Below are 14,628 nucleotides of genomic sequence, written 5' to 3'. Positions count from 1 at the left end.
TCCATGGCCTCTGTGGCGGTAAGATTTAATTGCAGGTGAGCCTTTTTTTCAGAGCCTTCATCGCATTTATGGTCACTATGTGTGTTAACATTTGTATTTTGTCTTTGCTCTTTTCTAAACTTTATTGAAACACATTCACCTCTCTACTTCCAGCCTGTCCCCTACATGTTACCCTCTTAGGGCGCACTCACAGTGTCCATTCGTACCGTGCCCAAGCACGCTTCATGGCTAAAGTCTAGTTCGTTTGATCAGTGTGAGTACAACTGTACCACGCCTGGCTGAGGCACGGTTGAGAGAGGTAGGCTTTTGTAAAGCACGGATGCACATGTACAGGCACGAGCCTGCTCACATGTACGAGCCCGAGCGCAAGCATTGACAGCGGTCCTGACAGTGTGAGTGCGCCCTAAAATACACACACACACACACACACACACACACACACACACACACACACACACACACACACACACACACACACACACACACACACACACACACACACACACAATTTCCGATAAAAAGTGAACACAGCAGAGCCGTTGGTGACGATCTGGGCTGGCAGACCAGCCAATGTCAGCACATCACTAACATGGAGACTTATTTACATCTAGAGAGGGAATGTCTCCACAGACACAGATATGGAAATACTCAAGTGCTTTCATTAGTAGGTCATATGATCAGTCACCATTGTTTTAACTCACTCTTTGATAGATATGAACTTAAAAGGCAATTAAATAGATGGAAATCTTCCCGAGTACAACTTTAACCTGAACTTTACCAAGTTTTTTGGACTTTTTGCTCATGTTGCTTGACATTTGTAGGGTCACAAAAGCAAGTTAAATAAGTCAACGCTGACTTTTGCTTTCACACTTGACTCCTGGGTGATTGTTTGACCCATACATCAACCCCATAGTGATGTGAAGTCACTATTATTGACACTTTTATCCAACACGCCCCTCAAAACAAGTGTTTTAAAAAGAACGATGACACACTCTTTTGCACGGCTCTGGGAAAGGAACGGAGCCATGACATCTGGCTCCCACCAAAGAGCTATAATTCACCTCACTACCACCCCAACCTCCCCCCATTTTGTATTCTGTGGCCTGACTCCCTACAAGGCAGACATGCATGTCCTTGCTCACGATTATGTAAGCTACATACAAATTAGATAGTGCATTTCTTTTTGTATTTATGAAAAATGAATGAGAAGAGCCTGGTTTAGATCAGTGTTGGGCCGGCTACTTGAAAACTGAAGTGCCGACCTCAGCTGCATGGTGCTCTAACTTTCAGTGTTACCTCCAAATAAAGTGGAGCTTATCTGGCCAAAATGTTGGCTTGTTTACAACCGGTATGATTGTCTGCCTGCTCATGTTTGTTGCCTCTTTAGATTTATTTTTAGCTAGTTTAAGATCTCATCGATTACTTTGGTGGTAACAATGGTTCATAGCCATAGCCATAGCCAATGGAGCCGATGGAAAATTAAACCATGTTGTACTAAACCTTATTTTTTCTTTAACTATTGAGACCCTGTGACCTTCTTCAGAACTATGAAGTCGGCCCCAGAAGTCATCTACTCTCCGTCCTTAATGTGAAGCTGAAAGGCAGTGAACCCCAAATCATTCACTATCTTTAAAAAACAAAACAAGATCCCACCAGTTTTGTTGTCAGTTGCTTTGTGTTCTCACGAGCCAAACAGCTAACATTTTTTGTTCCCATGTTGAAAACACAACCTTCAAGGCAGCAATACTTATACAACTGTGTAATTAAACAGAACTGTTTAAAGTGTTAAAAGCTAACAGGGGGGAAAAAATAACGCATAAGGTGCCCTGAAATAATGTAATTATTTTCTCTATGTGGAAGAATCCATTCATTGTAGATGATTGAATAAGGGATTCACAGGGTTAATTCACATTACCAAAGGTGGGCAGTAACACTGTCCAAGTGAAGGGAACGGATTGTGATATTGATGGAGGTTTGAAAAACAACAGAAAACTGAAGACTAGGCCAACAGATTTCTAACTTTTATATATATAAATAAACATGAAGAACATACGTGAGCATGTTAAGGGCGAGATTAATAGAGCTTGAATTGTGACTGTCTGGGAAAATGAAGCACTTTATTAGAGATGACAGATGTGAATGTTTCAAAACACGTAGAAAGTGTAATGTGTGAAAATGTCATATTCAGTGGTGTACATGTGAAAGACGATGCAGAGATCAGTCTTAACAGTTTGTATAATGCTGTGTATCTTTACTGTGTTGTTGTAACGAAGATAATGTCTAAATATGTAACTGCATGTGTTAAAGTTATGAATTCTATATTAAACAAACACAAACGAGGTAGACAAATGTTTGACAATTAATAAAGTTGGTTTAAAGAAACAGCTCAACATTCTGGATGATGCACTTTTTCACTTTCTTTCTGACAGTGAGATCCCAAGATCATAATCATTCCTGCTACTATTATAACCTATAACCTTAGCTGTGCTTGTTTCTACTATTCTGCTGTATTACATATGAGTCATATTCACATTACTATAGATATTATTATAGTTACTGGAAGTGTGTCTGTCTCTGTCTTTGTGTCTGTCTTTGTCTCTCTCTGTCCATCTGTCTGTCTTTTCTCTCTTTCTCTCTCCTTTTCTTCCTGGGTCTGCTGGGTCTGTCTGGCGTTCCTGCCTGTAATAGGGAAGGTTTTCAACGCCACCGTACTCAACGGGGGAATTGTTGGGTCTCTGTAAATCATAAATAAGTCATTGAGTGTGGTCTTTACCTACTCTGTAAAGTGTCCTGAGATAACTTTTGTTATGATTTGGCACTGTAAATAAAATCGAATTGAATTGAATTAATCAATCCCATATGGTTGGTGGTGGTTAGCCTAGCTAAGCATAAAGACTGGAAGAAGGGGTCCCAAGATCAAAAATACACCCACTCAAACTGAGACTATTTTCTTCAGTCATAACAAATAAGTCACTGAAAAAAGATGCATTCATTTATACAGTCTATGTGCTGCACGGATACACGGTCGGTCAAGAAATAGTTCCAGTTGGCTCCTCTTAAACGATTGTTCAGATACGGAGGCCCCCTTTTTCTCCTGCTTCTTTGTGTTTGAGTCATTAATGTAATTATTTGTTTTATGTTATTAATTGTGATCTTATTATGTTTGTGCCTCCTTCACCTGAATGTATTCTGTAAGCTGTAATTCTATAGGTGGGTGGGCCAACACATTCTCATTGGCGTCACTATTTTACACTCTATGTACCCCTATGGTGTACTAATTCAACATGCAGGGTGTGGTAAGGTTTAGGAAAAGATCATGGCTTGGATTAAAACAAGTATGTTTGTTACTTTAGTCAAGTACATCATGTTAAGCATGCTATGTACATAAAATACAATACGTTAACTTCCATAGGTTACCATAAGTTAAAATAAGTACTACCCATCTCCCATCCACTCTGACAGCATTCCAAAATAGACTTTGTCGCTCTTTATACTACGTCATCTCACAGTGCCAGGGTTGAGCAGTTGCTCTGAGTGTCTAACATTGCGTTAGTTTATTGAGTTAGTTGACAGCCTGGTGCGTCTTATTCATGCCCCCCCTACCCATCCCGGTCCCCTGTATAATATAACGTATAATATTCAAAATTGAACACATTTATTTTTAGACTTCCCATTCTTCACATTTTAGATTCACATCATTAAAACAAATGAAAATATATATAAAAAATAATTTTGTTGGGTCAACTCGTGTTTATTGTGCTCTTCCAACCGTGTGTTTACCAGCATAACTGGTGTAGTAAAAACATGATCGGTTAGTTTACACAACTTGGTTAGGGCTTCATATTTTCATATTCACCCAAATCAATTAATCATAATCATGCATCAAGTAGTCCCCTACACTGGGAGAGAAGGAAGATGGTGAGAAGAACTGGGGCTGAGGAGACTTTACATGCCTGAGACCCTTAGAATGATGATTTACTAATATAACAGTAAAAATGGTGATTTACTAATATAACAGTTAAAATGGTGATTTACTAATATAACAGTTAAAATGGTGATTTACTAATATAACAGTTAAAATGATGATTTACTAATATAACAGTTCAAATGATGATTTACTAATATAACAGTTCAGTAAATGATGATTTACTAATATAACAGTTAAAATGATGATTTACTAATATAACAGTTCAGTAAAATGATGATTTACTAATATAACAGTTAAAATGATGATTTACTAATATAACAGTTAAAATTATGATTTACTAATATAACAGTTAAAATTATGATTTACTAATATAACAATTCAGTAAAATGATGATTTACTAATATAACAGTTAAATGATGATTTACTAATATAACAGTTAAAATGATGATTTACTAATATAACAGTTAAAATGATGATTTACTAATATAACAGTTAAAATGATGATTTACTAATATAACAGTTAAAATGATGATTTACTAATATAACAGTTAAAATGATGATTTACTAATATAACAATTCAGTAAAATGATGATTTACTAATATAACAGTTAAATGATGATTTACTAATATAACAGTTAAAATTATGATTTACTAATATAACAGTTAAAATTATGATTTACTAATATAACAATTCAGTAAAATGATGATTTACTAATATAACAGTTAAATGATGATTTACTAATATAACAGTTAAAATGATGATTTACTAATATAACAGTTAAAATGATGATTTACTAATATAACAATTCAGTAAAATGATGATTTACTAATATAACAGTTAAATGATGATTTACTAATATAACAGTTAAAATGATGATTTACTAATATAACATTTAAAATGATGATTTACTAATACAACAGTTAAAATGATGATTTACTAATACAACAGTTAAAATGATGATTTACTAATATAACAGTTCAGTAAATGATGATTTACTAATATAACAGTTAAAATGATGATTTACTAATATAACAGATAAAATGATGATTTACTAATATAACAGTTAAAATGATGATTTACTAATATAACAGTTAAAATGATGATTTACTAATATAACAGTTAAATGATGATTTACTAATATAACAGTTAAAATGATGATTTACTAATATAACAGTTTGAATGATGATTTACTAATATAACATTTAAAATGATGATTTACTAATATAACAGTTAAAATGATGATTTACTAATATAACAGTTAAATGATGATTTACTAATAAAACAGTTAAAAAAATGATTTACTAATATAACAGTTAAAATGATGATTTATTAATATAACAGTTAAAATGATGATTTACTAATATAACAGTTAAAATGATGATTTACTAATATAACAGTTAAAATGATGATTTACTAATATAACAGTTAAAATAATGATTTACTAATATAACAGTTCAGTAAATGATGATTTACTAATATAACAGTTAAAATGATGATTTACTAATATAACAGTTATAATGATGATTTACTAATATAACAGTTAAAATGATGATTTACTAATATAACAGTTAAAAGGATGATTTACTAATATAACAGTTAAAATGATGATTTACTAATATAACAGTTAAAATAATGATTTACTAATATAACAGTAAAATGATGATTTACTAATATAACAGTTAAAATGATTATTTACTAATATAACAGTTAAAATGATGATTTACTACTATAACAGTTAAAATGATGATTTACTAATATAACAGTTAAAATGATGATTTACTAATATAACAGTTCAGTAAATGATGATTTACTAATATAACAGTTAAAATGATGATTTACTAATATAACAGTTAAAATGATGATTTACTAATATAACAGTTAAAATGATGATTTACTAATATAACAGTTAAAATGATGATTTACTAATATAACAGTAAAATGATGATTTACTAATATAACAGTTAAAATGATGATTTACTAATATAACAGTTCAGTAAAATGATAATTTACTAATATAACAGTTAAAATGATGATTTACTACTATAACAGTTAAATGATGATTTACTAATATAACAGTTAAAATGATGATTTACTAATATAACAGTTCAGTAAAATGATGATTTACTAATAAAACAGTTCAGTAAAATGATGATTTACTAATATAACAGTTCAGTAAATGATGATTTACTAATATAACAGTTAAAATGATGATTTACTAATATAACAGTTAAAATGATGATTTACTAATATAACAGTTAAAATAATGATTTACTAATATAACAGTTAAAATTATGATTTACTAATATAACAGTTAAAATGATGATTTACTAATATAACAGTTAAAATGATGATTTACTAATATAACAGTTAAAATGATGATTTACTAATATAACAGTTAAATGATGATTTACTAATATAACAGTTCAGTAAAATGATGATTTACTAATATAACAGTTAAAATGATGATTTACTAATATAACAGTTAAAATGATGATTTATTAATATAACAGTTAAAATGATGATTTACTAATATAACATTTAAAATGATGATTTACTAATATAACAGTTAAAATGATGATTTATTAATATAACAGTTAAAATGATGATTTACTAATATAACAGTTCAGTAAAATGATGATTTACTAATATAACAGTTCAGTAAAATGATGATTTACTAATATAACAGTAAAATGATGATTTACTAATATAACAGTTAAAATGATGATTTACTAATATAACAGTTAAAATGATGATTCACTAATATAACAGTTCAGTAAATGATGATTTACTAATATAACAGTTAAAATGATGATTTACTAATATAACAGTTAAAATGATGATTTACTAGTATAACAGTTAAAATGATGATTTACTAATATAACAGTTAAAATGATGATTTACTAATATAACAGTTAAAATAATGATTTACTAATATAACAGTTAAAATGATGATTTACTAATATAACAGTTAAATGATGATTTACTAGTATAACAGTTAAAATGATGATTTACTAATATAACAGTTAAAATGATGATTTACTAATATAACAGTAAAATGATGATTTACTAATATAACAGTTCAGTAAAATGATGATTTACTAATATAACAGTTAAAATGATGATTTACTAATATAACAGTTAAAATGATGATTTACTTATATAACAGTTAAAATGATGATTTACTAATATAACAGTTCAGTAAAATGATGATTTACTAATATAACATTTAAAATGATGATTTACTAATATAACAGTTAAAATGATGATTTACTAATATAACAGTTAAAATGATGATTTACTAATATAACAGTTAAAATGATGATTTACTAATATAACAGTTCAGTAAATGATGATTTACTAATATAACAGTTAAAATAATGATTTACTAATATAACAGTTAAAATGATGATTTACTAATATAACAGTTAAAATGATGATTTACTAATATAACAGTTAAAATAATGATTTACTAATATAACAGTTAAAATGATGATTTACTAATATAACAGTTAAATGATGATTTACTAGTATAACAGTTAAAATGATGATTTACTAATATAACAGTTAAAATGATGATTTACTAATATAACAGTTAAAATGATGATTTACTAATAAAACAGTTCAGTAAAATGATGATTTACTAATATAACAGTTAAAATGATGATTTACTAATATAAGAGTTAAAATGATGATTTACTAATATAACAGTTAAAATGATGATTTACTAATATAACAGTTCAGTAAAATGATGATTTACTAATATAACAGTTAAAATGATGATTTACTAATATAACAGTTAAAATGATGATTTACTTATATAACAGTTAAAATGATGATTTACTAATATAACAGTTAAAATGATGATTCACTAATATAACAGTTCAGTAAAATGATGATTTACTAATATAACAGTTAAAATGATGATTTACTAATATAACAGTTCAGTAAAATGATGATTTACTAATATAACATTTAAAATGATGATTTACTAATATAACAGTTAAAATGATGATTTACTAATATAACAGTTCAGTAAAATGATGATTTACTAATATAACATTTAAAATGATGATTTACTAATATAACAGTTAAAATGATGATTCACTAATATAACAGTTCAGTAAATGATGATTTACTAATATAACAGTTAAAATGATGATTTACTAATATAACAGTTCAGTAAATGATGATTTACTAATATAACAGTTCAGTAAATTATGATTTACTAATATAACAGTTAAAATGATGATTTACTAATATAACAGTTAAAATGATGATTTACTAATATAACAGTTAAAATGATGATTTACTAATAAAACAGTTCAGTAAAATGATGATTTACTAATATAACAGTTCAGTAAAATGATGATTTACTAATATAACAGTTAAAATGATGATTTACTAATATAACAGTTAAAATGATGATTTACTAATATAACAGTTCAGTAAAATGATGATTTACTAATATAACAGTTCAGTAAATTATGATTTACTAATATAACAGTTAAAATGATGATTTACTAATATAACAGTTAAAATGATGATTTACTAATATAACAGTTAAAATGATGATTTACTAATATAGCAGTTAAAATGATGATTTACTAATACAACAGTTAAAATGATGATTCACTAATATAACAGTTAAAATGATGATTTACTAATATAACAGTTAAAATGATGATTTACTAATATTACAGTTCAGTAAAATGATGATTTACTAATATAACAGTTAAAATGATGATTTACTAATATAACAGTTAAAATGATGATTTACTAATATAACAGTTAAAATGATGATTTACTAATATAACAGTTCAGTAAATGATGATTTACTAATATAACAGTTCAGTAAAATGATGATTTACTAATATAACAGTTAAAATGATGATTTACTAATATAACAGTTAAAATGATGATTTACTAATATAACAGTTCAGTAAAATGATGATTTACTAATATAACAGTTCAGTAAAATGATGATTTACTAATATAACAGTTCAGTAAAATGATGATTTACTAATATAACAGTTCAGTAAAATGATTATTTACTAATATAACAGTTAAAATGATGATTTACTAATATAACAGTTAAAATGATGATTTACTAATATAACAGTTCAGTAAAATGATGATTTACTAATATAACAGTTCAGTAAAATGATTATTTACTAATATAACAGTTAAAATGATGATTTACTTATATAACAGTTCAGTAAAATGATGATTTACTAATATAACAGTTCAGTAAAATGATGATTTACTAATATAACATTTAAAATGATGATTTACTAATATAACAGTTAAAATAATGATTTACTAATACAACAGTTAAAATGATGATTTACTAATATAACAGTTAAATGATGATTTACTAGTATAACAGTTAAAATGATGATTTACTAATATAACAGTTAAAATGATGATTTACTAATATAACAGTAAAATGATGATTTACTAATATAACAGTTCAGTAAAATGATGATTTACTAATATAACAGTTGAAATGATGATTTACTAATATAACAGTTAAAATGATGATTTACTAATACAACAGTTAAAATTATGATTTACTAATATAACAGTTAAAATGATGATTTACTTATATAACAGTTAAAATGATGATTTACTAATATAACAGTTCAGTAAAATGATGATTTACTAATATAACATTTAAAATGATGATTTACTAATATAACAGTTAAAATGATGATTTACTAATATAACAGTTAAAATAATGATTTACTAATATAACAGTTAAAATGATGATTTACTAATATAACAGTTAAATGATGATTTACTAGTATAACAGTTAAAATGATGATTTACTAATATAACAGTTAAAATGATGATTTACTAATATAACAGTTAAAATGATGATTTACTAATATAACAGTTAAAATGATGATTTACTAATAAAACAGTTCAGTAAAATGATGATTTACTAATATAACAGTTAAAATGATGATTTACTAATATAAGAGTTAAAATGATGATTTACTAATATAACAGTTAAAATGATGATTTACTAATATAACAGTTCAGTAAAATGATGATTTACTAATATAACAGTTAAAATGATGATTTACTTATATAACAGTTAAAATGATGATTTACTAATATAACAGTTAAAATGATGATTCACTAATATAACAGTTCAGTAAATGATGATTTACTAATATAACATTTAAAATGATGATTTACTAATATAACAGTTAAAATGATGATTCACTAATATAACAGTTCAGTAAATGATGATTTACTAATATAACAGTTAAAATGATGATTTACTAATATAACAGTTCAGTAAAATGATGATTTACTAATATAACAGTTCAGTAAAATGATTATTTACTAATATAACAGTTAAAATGATGATTTACTAATATAACAGTTCAGTAAAATGATGATTTACTAATATAACAGTTCAGTAAAATGATGATTTACTAATATAACAGTTAAAATGATGATTTACTAATATAACAGTTAAAATTATGATTTACTAATATAACAGTTAAAATAATGATTTACTAATATAACAGTTCAGTAAATTATGATTTACTAATATAACAGTTAAAATGATGATTTACTAATATAACAGTTAAAATGATGATTTACTAATATAACAGTTAAAATGATGATTTACTAATAAAACAGTTAAAATGATGATTTACTAATATAACAGTTAAAATGATGATTTACTAATAAAACAGTTCAGTAAAATGATGATTTACTAATATAACAGTTCAGTAAAATGATGATTTACTAATATAACAGTTAAAATGATGATTTACTAATATAACAGTTCAGTAAAATGATGATTTACTAATATAACAGTTCAGTAAATTATGATTTACTAATATAACAGTTAAAATGATGATTTACTAATATAACAGTTAAAATGATGATTTACTAATATAACAGTTAAATGATGATTTACTAATATAACAGTTAAAATGATGATTTACTAATATAACAGTTAAAATGATGATTTACTAATATAGCAGTTAAAATGATGATTTACTAATACAACAGTTAAAATGATGATTCACTAATATAACAGTTAAAATGATGATTTACTAATATAACAGTTAAAATGATGATTTACTAATATAACATTTAAAATGATGATTTACTAATATAACAGTTAAAATGATGATTTACTAATATAACAGTTCAGTAAAATGATGATTTACTAATATAACATTTAAAATGATGATTTACTAATATAACAGTTAAAATGATGATTTACTAATATTACAGTTCAGTAAAATGATGATTTACTAATATAACAGTTAAAATGATGATTTACTAATATAACAGTTAAAATGATGATTTACTAATATAACAGTTAAAATGATGATTTACTAATATAACAGTTCAGTAAATGATGATTTACTAATATAACAGTTCAGTAAAATGATGATTTACTAATATAACAGTTAAAATGATGATTTACTAATATAACAGTTAAAATGATGATTTACTAATATAACAGTTCAGTAAAATGATGATTTACTAATATAACAGTTCAGTAAAATGATGATTTACTAATATAACAGTTCAGTAAAATGATGATTTACTAATATAACAGTTCAGTAAAATGATTATTTACTAATATAACAGTTAAAATGATGATTTACTAATATAACAGTTCAGTAAAATGATGATTTACTAATATAACAGTTCAGTAAAATGATTATTTACTAATATAACAGTTAAAATGATGATTTACTTATATAACAGTTCAGTAAAATGATGATTTACTAATATAACAGTTCAGTAAAATGATGATTTACTAATATAACAGTTAAAATGATGATTTACTAATATAACAGTTAAAATGATGATTTACTAATATAACAGTTCAGTAAAATGATGATTTACTAATATAACAGTTAAAATGATGATTTACTAGTATAACAGTTAAAATGATGATTTACTAATATAACAGTTAAAATGATGATTTACTAATATAACAGTTAAAATGATGATTTACTAATATAACAGTTAAATGATGATTTACTAATATAACAGTTCAGTAAAATGATGATTTACTAATATAACAGTTCAGTAAAATGATGATTTACTAATATAACAGTTCAGTAAAATGATGATTTACTAATATAACAGTTCAGTAAAATGATTATTTACTAATATAACAGTTAAAATGATGATTTACTAATATAACAGTTAAAATGATGATTTACTAATATAACAGTTCAGTAAAATGATGATTTACTAATATAACAGTTCAGTAAAATGATTATTTACTAATATAACAATTAAAATGATGATTTACTTATATAACAGTTCAGTAAAATGATGATTTACTAATATAACAGTTCAGTAAAATGATGATTTACTAATATAACAGTTAAAATGATGATTTACTAATATAACAGTTAAAATGATGATTTACTAATATAACAGTTCAGTAAAATGATGATTTACTAATATAACAGTTAAAATGATGATTTACTAATATAACAGTTAAAATGATGATTTACTAATATAACAGTTCAGTAAATGATGATTTACTAATATAACAGTTAAAACACATCACCCCCATTCTCTACACCCTCCACTGGCTCCCGATCAAACAACGCATCGACTTCAAAATACTCCTCCTCACCTTCAAAGCTCTCCACCATCTGGCACCACCCTACCTCTCTGACCTCCTTACCCCCCACCGCCCCTCCCGAGCCCTCCGATCCTCCTCCTCCCTAACTCTGACCATGCCACCTTCCAAACTCAAAACCTTCGGACACAGAGCTTTCTCTAGAACTGCACCCCGACTCTGGAACTCTCTCCCCCAGCCCATCCGCGACTCTCCATCACTCACTACCTTTAAATCCCGTCTAAAAACCTTCCTTTTCTCACAAGCCTACAACCTCCCCTACCCATAACTACATTCACTCCCGGCCTCTCCCCCCCGACAGTTAAAATGATGATTTACTAATATAACAGTTTAGTAAAATGATGATTTACTAATATAACAGTTAAAATGATGATTTACTAATATAACAGTTAAAATGATGATTTACTAATATAACAGTTTAGTAAAATGATGATTTACTAATATAACAGTTAAAATGATGATTTACTAATATAACAGTTAAAATGATGATTTACTAATATAACAGTTTAGTAAAATGATGATTTACTAATATAACAGTTAAAATGATGATTTACTAATATAACAGTTTAGTAAATGAAGATTTACTAATATAAGAGTTTAGTAAATGAGGATTTACCAATATAAGAGGTTAGTAAATGAGGATTTACTATTATAACAAATATTAGTATTTACAAATTTAAAAACTGGGACAAAGTTGCAGCCAAACTCGAAATTTACTTAAAAAAAAGACTGCAAATGTGCATGTTTTCCCTTCTCTCCAGATGTGTAATGTTTAACCTTTCCAGTGCAGGTCCTTGTTCTTGTCGTGGTGTTTCGTATGTTTGATTCTTTGGTTACAGCCATGGCAGTTACGTGCAGTGAGGGTTGGGGTTGGGGAGGCACTGACTCACAAGTCAGATTTACAAACATACAGTAGACCTGGCTGGCTATCAGGCTGCTCACTATCGCCGCCCTCCTTGAGGCAGAGGTACTGCCTGCCTCAAGCCAGGCATTTCCCCTGTGGATTTATGTCACATCAATAAGATGTAAATATTACACACACACGTAAAATACATTACTGAACACCATGGGAAAGAAGACGTATGCTTTTATTACATAAAAGTGTCCTAAACCATCATATTGGAAACATACACAGAAATGGGAACAAGCATGCGCCGTTTGCACGCACTCAATCCAGTTTGTGAGTGATTGCGCAATCTGGAGGGAGGCTCGGCTGTCTATAAAAACGGTCAAAATACATTAAGAACCACACCAAAATCATAGTCCAGAGGACAAATATTAATACTTGTGTTATTTTATTATTTCGTTTCTTTTTCCTCTCATGATGACAGGGGAGGCACAGCCTCACCTGCCTCCCCTGACCGCACTTCACTGAGCCACGGTGACTCTGCAGATGAGACAAACAGCTCTTAACCTTCAGACACAGATAATCTGCCTCCCACCGCTGCTGAAAGCTCCTGTTCTCCATCTTTCTTTGGGTCGTTTTTGGAGAGGGGGGGATTAAGTTTGTCTGCAGAGACTGGTAGCATGGATGCTCACGTTTGTCAACAGAAGAGTAGACGTGTATGTGCTTTATACTCGCGGGCCAGCTCTCAGGGAACCTTGATATGATCTTGAGGGCCAAATATAATTACACCGCGGGCCAGATTTGGCCCACGGGCCTGAGTTTGACACCCCTGCTCTAGGGGATGCCAGTGGGGCCCCCCATTTCTCCAAGAGTTCAGTTGTCAGTTAAGTTGATATCTGCTGAATTACATTTGAAAATCAAGGGGTGAATAAAGTGCAGTGAACTGACCCTTCAGCCTCTCCACAGCCACAGCAGTATGTTGAATGTGTTTCATCAATGAGCCACTAGATGGAGACACAGAGTCACTGAGTCTCTGGGGTCCACCTCAGCCTGCAGCTTGGTGGAGTTTTACTTTAGTTCTTTAGGATCCCCATTAGCTGCAGAAAAAATGCTGCCTCTATTCTTCCTGGGGCTCGACACATGCATACAATTGTTATAATGCATCAATAAAACGAAAATGAAATAAATTACAAGTATATTAAAGCATGGAG

The sequence above is a fragment of the Echiichthys vipera genome (assembly GCF_963691815.1).
Source record: "Echiichthys vipera genome assembly, chromosome: 16".
Classification (NCBI taxonomy): Eukaryota; Metazoa; Chordata; class Actinopteri; order Perciformes; family Trachinidae; genus Echiichthys; species Echiichthys vipera.
This window is presented reverse-complemented; position numbering follows the sequence as displayed.